Source organism: Acromyrmex echinatior, chromosome 6, assembly GCF_024713525.1.
Source record: "Acromyrmex echinatior isolate Ae372 chromosome 6, ASM2471352v2, whole genome shotgun sequence".
NCBI classification, from domain to species: Eukaryota; Metazoa; Arthropoda; class Insecta; order Hymenoptera; family Formicidae; genus Acromyrmex; species Acromyrmex echinatior.
Genome location: NC_141857.1, coordinates 8,980,306 through 8,996,795, shown reverse-complemented (window position 1 = coordinate 8,996,795; position 16,490 = coordinate 8,980,306). Strand labels below are relative to the sequence as shown.

Sequence of the window (16,490 nt, the reverse complement as noted above, 5' to 3'; positions counted from 1 at the left end):
GTTTTTATAAATGTGTGCGTCCGATTAATATGCGCCCCATGCAAAGCCATCCCGTCTTCTATACGCCACCCATGATACGCTAATTATTTCTTCTTGTAATTTGAAAACTAAGCTTCGAACAAAATTTTCGAAAGGAAAAATTGTCTTAGAATTCGGTCAAGAATACGTCTCTTCAGGGACATTTAAGTTGTTCTGAATCACCCTATATACAACTTCTTTATTATGAATCAGTACACACAGTGCAATATGTTAAAATTAAACAAATATACATTTGTTTCACTTCAACTTATTGCACCAGTGCAATAATAAAAAACAAACCTAATAGCTCTTGCACACAGAACATAAAATTGACGCAATCAACGTCTCGCTCGAAAGTAATAGATATCTATTCATATAATTTCGCGCAACAAAAGTTGAACTCAATCCAACTTTTACCACGCGGCAGAAGTAGTATTATATTAGGTGTTGGAATTAATTCGTAGCGTTTTACAAGTGATGGGAAGTACTTTCATTAATGTATTTTTTAATGCTCATGTGAAATAAATAACATTCTTTCATTAAAAAACGCTACGAATTAATTCCAACACCTAATATTATTTCCAGAAGTTTTGCAAAGTTGGGTCGACTTAAGAACATAGAATTATAGGAGAAAGACTCAAAATTTTTAATGAAAGAGAAGATCTTGGATATATATGTACTTTATTTTTCTTCCCACCTCGAGAAACGCGATCTCTTCCCGAAGCTGCCAGGGACTGCTGCCCTGCCTCCCGACTCAGCAGCGCGCGCCCTTCCGTTCTCTCCTATTGCTCAGATTCGCTCAGAGTCGCCCCACCTGATTGGTCGCGCCATGCCACGTGATCGCTGCTACTGCGATCTGGTCGACCTGTACACGAACATGTCCACACTTGTTTCCTCGTTAAATTCTTCGTGAAAATTCCGCGTCATCTCTCTTTTCTACTACAGTTTCGACCATCTCTGACCATAGGCTGTCCTGTCTTATAACTAATTTGTACAAGTCGTCTTCCGCATTTTCAAAGTCGTTGTCTGGTGAAGACTCTGCCAGTTGTTCGCGCCAAGGTTTCATGTTTGCTACTTTCCATGTCTCTTGATGGGTCGTTGTGAGACCTGGCAACTTTCGGGATCTGCCACGACGTATCGATCATTTTTCAACTTGTGAACAACACGGTAGAATCCTCTATATGCTGGAATCAATTTTCCATCGGTTTCGAAATTTTTTAAAACAAAGAGGTTGTTTAAAATAACGCTCTCCGAGTATTCTCGTGCCTCTTTACGCCTTTTGTTTACATAAGTTTCATTATACAAGCTCGCCTTTTCAATTCTCTCCGCTACTTACCATACACTTGCATTCGTTCTAAATCTCTTTCGCCTTCCTCATTTTGGTTTTCGACGTATACCTCATTTTAGTTCTCTAACCGCGTCGAACACATGTCCTCGCTGCAGCACTCCGAACAATAATCGATTGGGGGTTTCTCCGGTTTATTGTATTATTCATAGCAAACTCTATTTCCTCTAACGATTTATGCCACTCCCTTCCGTCATACAATTTACCTAGTGCCGATGCTAAAATTCTATTATACCTTTCGACCTGCCCGTTCGCTTGAAGCGATGCAATCGTCTGTTTATATGTCTGTTTATATGGCGGTTGCAATCTTTTTCGTGTTCTATTTTAGCTTCCTTCATAAACTCTTCAAATTCCTTTGAGGTAAAACTAATTCCTCGATCGGATATTAAGATTCTCAGTTTACTATACGCGCTAAAATAGTCCTTCAAGCATCGTATCATCTCGCGGGAAGTTGTAGTTTTTACCGCATACAATTTTACAAATTTAGTAAAGGCGTCTATAACCAGAAATACATACTTCTTCGTGGCATTCGCTTGATCTACGGGGCTAAAATGAACAACATATATCATCGAAAACGTCCCCTTTGGTATATTATGCATGAAATCTTCGCTTTTACCCGACATCTTCAAAAAAGCAATACAATTTCGTCGTATCGTCAATGTCGTACAATTTCTGATGAACTCGTTGACCTTGGCCTTCATTTTTGGGAACCAGTAAGTCTCCTGTAAAAACACTAATGTTTTATTCCAAAGTCATAAGAAATAACCAAAATCACTATGATATTGTAAAGTAAGTCCTGCTCCATTGTGCGCGGGACAAGAAATAGAATTTTGTCATCCCTTTTACGATAGACGAGATCATTCCGTATTTCATACAGACTATCTTGTTCCTTTTTCAAATGTATTCTTAATTCTTTAATGACCGGATCTTGCAATTAACAAACGGACAGTTTATACTCGAAAGTATTCACTTCTATCACTAAAATTCCGCTTGCTCGACTCAGCGCGTCCACATGTTGTATTCTTTTTCTCGGCCTATGCTCCGTAGTGTAGTCAAAATTTTGTAATTCAAACGCCCATCGCACGATCCGTGGATTTATCTCCTTTTTATTCAGCGTCATGACAAACGTATTACAATCGATAATTATCTGAAAGGGATATCCTGAAGATATATGCGAAATCTCTTTAGGACGTATACTATGGCAAGTGTTTCCAGCTCATAGCTATGATAATGCGACTCGATCTCCGTAAGTTTTTTCGAAAAATAAAAGATCGGATAAAAAAGTCCATCGACTTTCCGTTGGAACAGTATCGCATCGAAACCTCGCGAGCTCGCGTCACAATTCCGTCTCATCCCCTGGACTGTAAAGATAAAATCGGCACGGAAACTAACTTGCTTTTCAACAATTCGAATGCCTCCGTTTGTTTCCAACCGAACTCAAACGTCACTTCCTTCTGAACTAAATCTTAATAAATGTAGAGGTCCCACGATTATCGAAAAATTTGTTACGAATTTTCTAAAATAGAAGCATAGTCTGAGAAAACTTTGACCGTCCCGGACATACAGGTATTTAGGAATCGGGAACTCTTTTACGGTCGCTATCCCGGAATCATTCGGACGGATACCCTTGGCCGATATCGTTATCGATAACATATCCTAAAAATTCGATCTCCTCAAACATAAAATGGCATTTATTCAGGCGCAACTCGAGTCGATTTTCTATAAGTAACTTAAAAATATGTTCAACGCTTCTAAATGCTTTTCTATAGTTTCGGTGGCAACAAGAAAATCGCTCATATAAGCCACGACGTCATCATTCTCAATTAAATCACATCATCAACGAAGCGCTGAAACCGAGCTGGTTTTTCAATCCGAAAGGCATTTTCGCAACTGAAAGGCGTAATAAAAGCAGTATACTTGACGCTATCTTTCTCTACGTATACGTGGTGAAATCCGTCTTTGAGATCTAGTGACGTAAAATAACGCTTTCCTTGCAGCGCATCAATCTGTTCTTCGATTATTGGTAACGGGTAATTGTCACGTGCAGTAATTTTATTAAGAGCACGCTAATATTTTTCCGTATCAACACAATCCTGGAAGCATATTTGAAGTTACTGAGACGAATGATACCCCGTTTTAACAAGTCGTCTAGAATGGTATGAACTTTGTTTTTTTCATCAATCAATAACCTACTGGGTACAAAGTGGAATGTCTGTCCTTTTTTACATGTAATTTTAGTTCTGCTCTTACTTTAGGCTCCGATATCCTCGTAGTTTCTAAGTAACATGAACGAATCTTTTCTGCAAGCTTACTCCTGATCGCATACGGTAAGTTCGAATTTATGTTAAATTTATCCATCTCATCCACGACCGTCTCATTCACGTCAATGTGTAATATTTCATTCACATTGTCCTCAACCTCCTTTCCAACTGCCGCGCCATAGTAAAGTCCAATTTTCTCAATCCGTCTCTACCAAGCAACATGTCACATTACATAGTATGACACGGTAATTTTAATTCGTTCGATATTTTGCTCTCGAAATTTATTCATGCGAACACAGTATCTATAATTTCCAACGCGGAGCTATTAAACGTAATGCTCAGCCTGCAGCATCGAACCCGGCAGCACAAATTTAGATTTAATTAAGCTAATCGGACATGCGGTGTCTAACTATGAATCCGCGGCGAATCTACATTCCAAATCGATAGTACTTATCTGTATTCCTACACACTTTATATATTCATTACTGTTCCCATCCTACTCGACTACATTAGAAACCTGTGCGCCTCGGTGTCCTTCGCTTCCGTGAACGTCACCTGCTTCTTTTGTCCGCAGTCTCGAGTCCGATGACCTATCTCTCCGCACTCATAGCACGAACCTCGCTCCCTCTTTGGCCTGCTGCAATCTCATGAAATGTGTCTTGTTGCAATTATAACACTTAATATCCTATAGTCGTTCCGATTCTTTTATCTTGCTGCTTGTCATCCGATTTGTTGACAATGTTTCCTCGACCTAGACGGTTCTTGCTTTCGGACTTTTTTAAGATGATCTGCTCGAAAACTCTCAGCAGATCTTCCTTTCTCTCAAAACGATGCATGCGTACCTGGTTGCGCAGTTGCGTCTCAAGAATCCCATCGATAATAAAATCTGTGAGTTCGTTTTTGTCGACCGATACTTTACCCAGTATTACTTTGTCGAAATAATAATCGTTGAAGAATTCATCGCTACGCCAGTTTCTTTTTTCAAAACGTCGACGCAATTCTAATTTTGACGGTCGATAATCAAACATCCTCTTCATTTGACTTATGAGCTTCGTTACCGGCATCTCCAGATGCTCTAGTCTTGAGTGAAATCACTGCAAAGTTCGCCACTTAAGTTTCATCCCTATTAAAATTCGCATGTTATTGTCAAGTTGGTACGTAGCACGCACAAGCTCAAACTGCCTTTTCCAGCTCCAGAATGTGTTTTCGGCACCCATAAATTCGTTAAGAAGTTCTAACGCAGAAATAGTGGGCCGTGTTGTCGCCGGTGGGCCGTCATTCCTCGCCGACGTTATCGCTGGCCTATCTCTCTCGGCTCTTTCTAATCGTAAATCTTCCATTCACAATAGCATAAGATCATTCTCGCATCTCATACGCTCTAGATCTCTAGTGAGGCTTACAATCACATTCTCCCGAACTGCATGATCTTGTCTCGTCACGTCTGTCGGAATTGCTCGTTTCTCCCCTCCTGCCGCTAATTCAATCCAACAGCTCGTCCTGAATCGGCTGTTGATTTTCTTCTCCACTTGCACATTTCTTGCTATCTCCCTCCATAATCCACTCGGGTCATGTTGGTACAATCTTTTTAACAGCGTTGCGTTATTTCTCGCTAGTGACAATTTTAATTGCTTCAGAATTGCTTTCAATTGCGTTACTCGAAAGTCTTCGTCCGCCATAACTCGTACAGTCTTTTTTCACTCACCACCACTTCACTAACGAAATAAGGCTATATAGTATTCTCCCGTAATCACATAAACTGTCGGACAGCCCGTTTGCGAGTAAATGCCACTTCTCATAAATGTAGGAGAAAGGCTCAAAATTTTTAATCAAAGAGAAGAAGATCTTGGATATATATGTACTTTATTTTTCTTCCGACCTCGAAAAACGCGATCTCTTCCCGAACCTTCCGCTGCCAAGGACTGCTTCCTTGCCTCACGATAGCAACGCACGCCATTCCGTTCTCTCCTATTGGCTCGTTCAGAATCGCCCCGCCTGATTCGTCGCGCTATACTACGCGATCGCTGCTATCGCGATCCGGCCGGCAACCCGTATACGAACATGAACGAATATGTCCGTACTTGCTTTCTCGTTAAATTCTTCAGGAAAATTCCGCGTCTCTTTTACAAATTTCTCTTTTACAATAGGCTAGTACGACAATTTCCGCCGCGCAGCAAGCGTTGCCGCGTTCTGTGTGCAGGAGCCATTAGAATATAAAATTATTGGTGCGACAATTTCCGTCGCGCGAGAAACATTGCCGCGTTCTGTATGCAAGAGTCGGTCAACAAAGCGTGAAGAGGCAAAACCGGAAACACATCGAAACGCGCGCGCAAAATGTTTCAAATGTGAAGTGTAAAACTGAGGCTAGATTCAAAAATTTACTGCCAATACTGAAAATCTATAATGCACACAACATAAATCTCAATATAACCAGTAGGGACACTTGCGAAAAAATGCGAATCCGCGCAGATATAGCTTTCGTTTTGAGCCGGATTCAATGAAATGTAAAACGACATGTAATGTATGTGTAATGACAGTATGTATGTGTAATGTATGTACATGACATAATGTAAATGTTAACATGGCGGATGCTCACGTGACATGGAGATCAAAGGTGCCGAAGTGTCCCTACTGGTTATACTGTGACCTTTTATTACCAGTTGAAAATCTATAGTTTACGTCACAGATCTTGTGTACGTCACATCTATAGTTTACGTCACAGGTCTTGTGTACCAACAACCTGAAGTGTAAAACTGAAATTGTACAGTCAGGGATTAAAAGATTGCAACACGTTTTTTTTTATGGTTTTCGAAACGCGGCGAAATTGTCAAAATGCGAGTTACTGTGCGAAGTGGTTAGGATAGCTGTCAACGAGATGACGAAATCAAAATATACAAGATGTAAGTAAGTGAGTATGTACGTAAGTAAATATTATATTTTATAATTATTTTGTATATTAGAATAAATAATCTACTCATATAATGTTTCTACTTACTTGAACAAAATATATAAATGTTTCTCTAATGTCTTTTCAGATCTGAGAGAACAATTTTTTAACTTTAGACATCATAAGACACGGCGTAATAGAATACGATCAAAAGAAGAATGGATTATGATATCATGGTGTTCGCGAATAAGATAAACTTCTTTGGAAAACAATCTGTCATACGTATTCATAAAAATATTTCTACATTTTGCAATACAATGACTTTTTCACGCTTACACTACTGTAAAAATTTTTTCAAGATTAGATAAGCGCAAATTACCCATATGGATACAGGAACATTTGAATAACAGTTTATGTTATGAATTACAGTTATTTATCAATTGAAGAAGCTGTAATATTAGTACATAGACAGGTAATATCAATCTTTCATTACAAGTAATATTAACTTTCAAGAAGTATTTCAAGAAGTGCTCGAAAGAGACAGCAGAAATAGGAAGCTGCAATCTTCTCTTCGGACATAAGGAACGAAGAAAGATAAGCTTAAATATAAATTTTTCGTGAAAAAATATGACAGAAGGTTCAAAGTAAGAATATTAATTAAAATAAAATTATTGAGTCATTAAAAACTTAAACGTCGTTTAATTTGTATTCTACAAACATTATTTTATTAATTTTGAGAAAATCTATTTATTATTAACATAATACATCAAATTTTCTTGATTTCTTTTTAACTTTCTACACTTATGATTTACAACTTGTGCACAACATGTAATTTATGTGATAGATGTGTAGAAAAGATCTCATCCTTAATGGAAACTGTAAGATATGCCAGTGTATTATAACCAGCGAAGTTAATCGCTGTGGTTTGTCTTTAAGATCGCTTGTGAATTAGAATATTGACAGTGAATATACAAAAAAAAAATTCATTAGAATATTAATTCATTAAAATATTATTCAATTTGAGATATATTTATTATCTAATTAAACTGTAATCTTGCTTATTTGTATAAACGAGATTTCATTGTCTGTTAGTTGAAATATTACAATCTCGTTATATATAATATTACATATAATATTACACAGATAAGTCAGAAATTAAAATTAGTTTGTGTAATGTTATCTATCAATTATAACAGTTAAACTGTAACAGTACAATTCTTGGATGTATCTTCCGAAATGCGAGTGCATAGCATTACAAGTAACGTCTATCACTTTCTTTGGAACATTACGTTATAACGTTATGATATGATGAATTGCCACCGAATCACATCTATGTATCGTAATTACCATAAATTTCTTCTTTCTACATTTGCGTTTTTAAAATAATTTCGTACATATTTTAATTTTTATGTTAACAACTTAAAGATGACCTCATAATAAGCCGAAACGTTTTGTTATATTTGTGATTAAATTTTGTCAGCAAATTTCTATGTTTATAATTATCTTGAATATTGTAACAAATATATTATATTGACTCGTAGCTCCTTATATGTGTTGAATTTAATTATTTGAGCCGTTTTCTTATAATTTTAATTATAAATTTAAAAAATTATAATTTTTTAAGTTATATTTTTAATAAAGCACATTTTTCCGAACTTAACATATTTACGATTTTTTTTAAGATTAAAATTAAATTTTTCACTAAAACGCTATTGTTCCATTTTCTAAAAGGATGAAATTATATATCATAATTTTTGAAAATTATTTGAACAAATCACAGACTTTTATAAATAGTTCTATCATAAACTTTTATAAATAATCCAAAGAGCTTCGCTTCCATATTTGAAGACAGCAGAGGCAACGCCATATTGGAGTTCTCTCACTCACACATGTATAAATTACATGGACAAATTCACAATATTCACAAACAGGACGCATACATACGCATATGGGAAGTAAAACAAGGACAGTTCGGAATCGGATTCATCTCTTTCTATCACATTGAGTCAGCAGTCTATTTATATAAGTTTGTGGAATTAATACTATTGTCTGTTGATTTGATAACAGATTTAAAGATGGTTAGGATCATTTTAATTCAGAGTATCTATTATGTGACCACCAAGTGTGACCAGGAAAGGTTAAAAAAATTTACTTTAATTTAGTAGCTTCAAAATGAGAAAAAAGACGTAGTGAAACTGTCAGTTATATTAAAGAAAAGTAGCTAGACGTGTAGGCGGAATAACAAAATTAATAGGAAAGATTTTAAAATACAACAAGAAACAAAGGCTAAAATTTTTGCTATAAGCGGTAAATTATTATCAAGAAAGAGTACCATTGACGAATGAGTACCATTTAATCAATTCTTTATTATACTTTCCCTTTAGCATTGTTTTGTACATAAATGAACATTAGAAATTGTAGCTTGAGGTTTCGAACGCTTATTATTATATGTTTAACTTTTCACCAAAAACAAATTAATTTGTTATAAATCTTTTTGTAATATGTTACAAAAAGTATGATTTAGATAACCAGTATTGCATTTAATTTCTCCCTTACGTTTGTACTAAAAATAATATTTACATAACCATTTATTTACAAAAAAACACTATTATATACATTATCTTATAAGACCGCTATCTTATTATGAAAAATATACATTCTACATTATGCGTATTTCTGAAAATATTATTCTATTATTAATTTTTATTATTATAAAAAATGAATTGCATAAATTAATAATATCAACTAATGGTATCATCCATGACCCGTCTACAAAAATTTTTTCTGCTGATATAATAAACGAAAAAGAATATAAAAGCGATGAAAGAAAAGAATCAAGAAAAATAACTGAAATATTAAAAAGTCAACGAAAAAACAAATGAAGAAAAAATTACGATAAATATATCAATGAAGGGAGCCTACCCCGATGATGATTTTGTATGAACAGACTTCATACAAAAGATCCAAAAAATCCGAGTACATCCCACAGACCTGCTTGTAAGTTTCGATGTAAAATCCTTTTTCACAAAAGTCCCAATAAAAGACACATTAAATATAATAAAGGCCTCACATGAAGTCCCCTCCGATCTCATCCCGCTAATAGAGCATTGCTTAACAATTACTTACTTCTCCTATAACAACTAATTTTATAAACAAACATCAGCAGCGGCAATGGGTTCTCCTATTTTTCTTATAATCGCCAATATCTTCATGGAGCTTTTTGAGAAAGAGGTCCTCAGAAAAACATCCAAAAAACCAAAAGTTTTGTTTCGTTATATAGACGACACATTCGTGATGTGGAGACACAGCAGAGCCGAACTCCATAAATTCCTTATTTTCCTCAATAATCAACATTTAAACTTCACTATAAACATAGAGGAAAACGGAAAACTCTCCTTCTTAGCTGTTCTTGTCTCTGAGAAAGCTGATGGTACCTTAGGCCATCAAGTGTACAGAAAACAACACACACAGATAGATACCTACTATGGTGGTGCCGAGTCGCATCATCACCAGCACAAAAACAATCTGCAATCAATTCACTTGTACATAGAGCTTTCACCATCTCTGACAAAAAATATCTACAGACAGAACTCAACCACCTAAAACTAGCCTCATAGAAAAACGGACACGACAAACCAAAAGACAACCAAATAATTAATAAACATGTAAACAAGACAATGGTCTCTGACAACCAGACGAAACAATCCTCTCCATTCTCCCATACGTCGAAGGAACAACAGATCGGATTGGCAGGATATTAAACAAACACAATAACTATCCGAACTAACTTCAAACCATCCAAAAAAATAGGACAAATCTTAAGAAATCCTAAAGATCAAAGATTTTTACTCCACAGGAATATCTTGCCTCTCCTGCGGACAAGTATACATTGGAGAAACCGGGAGAATGGTCAACCTACGGATAAAAGAACACCAACGTGATGTCAGGCTAAAACATATCACGCAGTCAGCATTATCAGAACACAACATCGAAACAGGACATCAAATACTGTTTGACAAAACGACCACTAACATTACATCATACTTTCCAAGAAAGTGTAGAGAAGCCATAGAAATACAAAAACACCCTAACAATTTAAATAGAGATAATGGCTATAATAACATAAATAAAATATAGAAAACCATTCTTCCGGTTATTGAAGACCAATTCCCATCTCTCCTCCCTCCCCACGCCCACAATTCTCTTCTTTCCCTCCACCACTTCAATAAGAAATAACAATTAATAAACAAAATTTGTTTGGTCATTGTCCAAGCTATGGCTGGATTAGAATTCGAAGGAACAAGAAAGGCGTCACACAGATCAGTTCTTTTAAATTTCAAGAAACGTTATATTTTAAAATCATTTCAAATTATAACAAAAAAAATAAAATAAAAAATGTGTACATCTTAAAATGCCACTCGGCTAAACAAAGGATTACTAAACAAAGGATGGAAAGCTAATGCGGAAATCCGACTTGAACACACTGTTAGCGTGCTGTCACATGTAGCCTATAATCCGTAATCCGTATCGGATGTCCGGATGAAACAAAAGTTATTAGGGATTGCGTATGTACGGCAAATATTTTTCACATAATCCGCAATTACGTGAAAAAAGAGTTCTAGTACAGTCTAGTGCAAGAACAGAAAACAGATCATTTGTTGTATTCACAATAATTTCTACATATTGTTATATGTATTTATATTGTTATATATATTTATATATATTTATTGTTTTATATATATATATATATATATATATATATATATATATATATATACATTTCCAGTCTCTTCAATTTTAAATAAATTGTAAACATGCGAATCATTTTATTGTTAGTTTTCTTTGATGAAATGAAGAAGTCATTAAATTTTTTAATATTTACATCATCACTAATAACATACCAAAGATTCATTATGCACTTCTAATTTCAAAATTGTTGTCAAACATGTTTAATCAATCACTATTTATACATTTAAGTTATGTAAGATACGAATAATAAATAAAAATAACCATTTTATGTAATAAATGCAATTGTCATTATAATATATATAACTATTTTGTGTTAAATATTATTATTAATAAATAGAGATCAATAATGAATAAATCGCTTTATCATTACCATTTCTTAGCTTAGTTCTTGATCATTTTTCAATTTTCGTAATCGAGATATTAATCTAAAGTGCTGAATATCGATAGTTTGGCGTGCGAGAGTGAAAACTGCCTAGCAAACGCCTCGCGCCGCACATATCGCCATGAGTCTCTAAACGTCACAACTCGAACGGGCAGACATCTGATTAGCACTTCTAGTGTCATTTAGCGACAGACGTTGCGGCTATACATTCTGCTGATCGACGACGTTTCTTAAAATGATGATCAAGTTCAGAGATTCAGAGGTTTGCAATACCTCTGCTTGCAGGACATATAGAAAAAAAATAAAAGTACTTTCATTATACGAGGCAAGTCAATAAGTTCTTAGAAAATTTGTTAGAGGATACTCGTAGTGTCATGTCACATTACTTTTTGACAAGTAGCATCTTTCAGCTGATTACTGTCAAATTTTGAGCGGAATTCATCGCGTGGTTTCATTTCTGTAGACGAACAACCTTTATATTTTTTGCAAAATGGAAAAAAACGAGTTTCTTGCAGTGATCTACATATGAAAGGTTTAACACCGAAAGAAATCAAACCGAATTGGATAATGTTCATAGCACATCTGCACCAGCGTTTGCGACTGTATACAATTGTGTGAATGAATTTAAACATGTGGTCGTACATCCACATGTGATGCACTTCGTTCGAGACGTCCAATTGAGGCTGCTACGCCAGAAATTATCGATAAAGTCCATGATATTGTTTTGACTGACCGACGAGTGAAAGTGCGTGAGCTGTTGAAGCCACAGGCATATCACATAGCACAGTGATTTCAATTTTGCACGAACAATTGAATACAAAAAAGCTAGATGGGTGCCACGTTTGCTCACTGTGAATCATAAACGCGACCGTGTGACGATTTCAAAATAATGTTTGAAGATATTTCAACGTAATCCAGATGAATTTCTGCGTTGATTCATTATGTGGAACGAAACATGGATCCATTACTTCACACCTGAGACGGATACCTGAAGGAACAGTCAAAACAATGAACTTCACCGAGTGAACCAGCTCCGAAGAAGGCGAAGACTGTGAAGTCGGCCGGAAAGATAACGGTCACAGTTTTATGGGATGCACGCGGTATATCGATTACCTTCCGTCGAAGCAAACGATCAATGGCGATTAATATGCAGCCTTATTGGACCGTTTCAACATTTTAAAGAAAAAAACGTCTCCATTTGGCAAAGAAGAAAGGGCTCTTCCATCAAGACAATGCACGAGTTCACACGTGCCCGGAATCGATGGTCAAATTCAATGAATTCCACTTCGAATTGCTTCTCCATCCAACATATTCGCCAGATTTAGCTCCCTGCGACTATTTCCTGTTTCCAAATCTGAAAAAATGGTTCGGAGGAAAGAAATTCACCACCAGAGAGCAGCTCATCGCCGAAACAGAGGCTTATTTTGAAGAGTTGGACAAATCATATTATTCGGACGGCTTGAAAAAGTTGGAGAATCGTTGGATCAAGTGTATTGAGCTGAAAGGAGACTATGTTGAGAAATAAAAATGAATCGATAAAAAAAAATGTTTTACTATCTTTTTCTAAAAATTTATTGACTTGCCCTCGTACAATCCGTGCAGTAGCTATCGATTGAGCATATATAGAATTTGATCAGTTCAGCTGATATTGAGAATCATGTCTCCAGATCGGTCACAACTTGCCTCTCTTGTCCGGCTACCCTCCCCCCTCCCCCTCGAAAAATATTTTATCAAAAATAACTTTATTGTAGTGTTTTGAAATCTACTAGTTCTTGATACCAACTATAAGATTCTGGAATCAAAAACAGAGTGTGCCATTAAAAAAAATCGATATGACCTTGACTTTGGCGACGTCAGCTAAGATTAAACTGACCAGATCAGTGAACAGATCATCTATTAAAATCTTACAACTTTTGTAAGAAACATTTCTTCCGGAAATGTTTAGTTTTAAAGATATTTCACCGGACCGGGACATTTTATTTATCCTTATATATTATTATACTTATTAAAACAAAAAGATTCAGGTGAATAGTTATACGAAATGTTATATTACGATTCATCTAATTTTTTTTTAATAAGGAAGACTTTTTACAATTTTCTGTTATAAAATGACTTATTTCCCTATTTTATAATACTTATGATTCTTTCTAGTGTGAAAGTGATTTATTTTCCCATTCTGGAACATAGTTGTCTCTAGCGTGAAAAGGACAGAGAGTGATTTTCCTGTTAAAGGGTTGCAGCTAAAAAATTAAAGATTATATATTTTTGTACCAGATTTGTGCCAATAATATTTATTAACCTCCAGGCGGTCGGCCTGACACCATATAAATCGAAAGTGCACTGATTTAAGAACTCATAAAGAGCTCCTTTTTTTGTGTAAGAGAGGAAGATCTTCATAGATACTTCAGGCTAGTCAGACCCGAGGCATATTAGATTCGGTCCCAGAAGACCCCTGATGGATATACCCAACAAAGTTGGACACGTCCCAAAGAGACCAACCAAAGCCGCCTCTTAAAAACTGCTGTGTCCTACTCTGACTTTGTGACGCAAGCCTGGGCACATGTTAACATTCCTTCCAAACCCGCGTCAGTAAACGACGAGAGCAATGTGGAAGCGAGATCGCACCACGCTCTCGGCAGCTCCTCACCGTTCTCTGTTCCCGCGCCGACTCACACCGACCTGAAGTAACTCGGGAGGTGAGCGCAAGTCGGCGCAGATTCTAAAGTTTATTCGCCGGTTTATGGGGGAGACCATTATGACCCAGCCGAAATACATCAACTGTGGGTCGAGCCTCTCCATAGGAGCAGAGGAGAGTAAAGTGGGACAATACACTGCATTACTTAATGCCCCCGCGCTCCGTTGGCGCAGGAGTGCCGCGCGCGCCTAGACGAAATTATTTCCGCCCAAGCAGCTTCCCAGCGGGCGAAGGGTCCCCGAGTAAATGTGAAGCCCCTCCAATGGCGCGGGCGGCACGGGCTCCACTCTCGAGAGACTTACCCGTAATATGCTCTGAGATAGAGATACCTCACCGCGCGAAGTATCCGGAGAAGAAACATCTCCCCCGGAGGCCGGCGACACCCGCACGGTTCGCGTAAAATCACTACCTGGGGAGACCGTAATCTCCCAAGTAATGTCCATTCTGCGCACGGACTTGCGGCCTGACGTTTACACAGGATGGACTTCCTATCTTGTAGTTGGCGGGACGCCACAAGAGGGACAGTAGGACGTTCGTCGGCAATCGGCAATATATGACCCGGCTCGTTAAAGTAGCATTGGGTCCTGTTCACGAAGGACAGACACCGCTGCTGCGTATGACTCTTGGCCAGACATCGGAAACAGTGGGCGGGTCTCCTCTTAAGAATAACCATCCGCGCCGATGACCAATCCAAGGTCCAACTTTCTCACCTGGGCCATCCGAACCGCAGTGTCATTGGGCCCAAATGGAGCTAAGGCCGCGCCGCGTGTACCGAGTGATATCTAGGCGGATGTCGGCCAGTCGCACTGGCGGACGCGCACTGTACGTACTGTGCGGATGTCGGCCACTTTGATGCTCTTAGCTGCTAAGAGGCGGTACATTCCCTGAAGTGCAGCCGAAGCGCGATATTACTGGAGCCTTCATATCGGAAGTCCCAGGGAAAGATAAGGGTCCTGCAGCGGTACCTAGGCGGATGTCGACCAGTGTGCACTCATAAAGAACTCCTAATTCTGAACCTAGAAACGATTTCCTATTGTTAATTTTAAGGGGTAGGGGACGTCTATTCAGCACCTCCTCCCCCCCTCACCTTTAAATTAAGATTCCTTCTAACTGGAAACGGACAACATCGGGGAAGATCTAACCGATTCCTTCTAAACGAGCTCAAAATTTTTTTGAGGAGTTTGGAAGCTCATAAATTGTTCCGAATTCTAATTTATACTTTTTTTTTATTTTGGCATGGTAGGAGGCCAGTTGGACAAGAATTCATTTTTAAGGGTGTTAGGAATGGAATATGCTAATTTTGAATTCATTTTAAGAGCAATGGGCATTAAGCTTTCAGAAACTGATTTAGCATATGGAATAGTAAAACATTTTGGAACAACTTTTTCTTTTTTATTAGAAGGATGGACAATGTTGTTTCTGTGGATGTGCTAATTCAATCTACAAGTATTATGTATAGTGGAAAAAATGAAATGAAGAGGATAACTATTATCTAAGAAAGTGTGGATAGTACTAGTAAAATTTTTTTTTGTGAAAAAGTCAGTCTGAGTAACGAGCAACTCATCATGATCTTTGCCAAATTTGTTGATAATATCAAAGCATGTAGACAAAAGCTTGTCACTCGAACTTGCAGAGGATAACTCTCTGGAAAATTTGTTGGAAACGGAGTTATTTGTAATGAAATTTATAATGTTGTTAGGACGACCGGATATATTGCTCTCAATATTTTGTACGAATTTAATTAAAGATTTTTCTACGTTATTTTTGTTAATGGGCATACCTATTGTATTTTATAATTTATACTAATTTGAATTATATTATAATTATATTATGTATTGTGTCTAACATTGTGAATGATCCAATTGGAGTCGAAACGCCATTTGTAACTATATTTTTATTTAATACATTATATTACTTCACCTCGTTTTCTCACAGCTCGTAGCTCTTATCGACATAATTTTATTTATATTCTGTAGAAATTATATATCCATTTATATAATATGCTTATATTTTATCCTTAATATCCCTGAAGTATTATAAAAATATTTATAAATATTAATTATTTTTATTTCAGTGCAATTTGAATTCACAATCCAGTACGAAAAGTTCTTATCAGTCTATGTTGCATCTTGTGCTAAAAAAACATTTCGGCGTAA

General features: G+C 36.8%; 1 protein-coding gene and 1 long non-coding RNA gene across 5 annotated transcripts in view; both read left to right on the top strand.

Moving 5' to 3' along the window:
* Nucleotides 1-16,490, top strand: part of LOC105150384 (uncharacterized) — a 126,758-nt gene that overhangs the window by 82,798 nt on the left and 27,470 nt on the right. The gene's annotated exons all lie outside the window — the stretch shown is intronic.
* Nucleotides 558-9,711, top strand: LOC147909359 (uncharacterized). The gene is made up of 2 exons (XR_015545530.1): nucleotides 558-6,521; nucleotides 6,657-9,711. It is a non-coding gene; the product is annotated as an uncharacterized LOC147909359 (long non-coding RNA).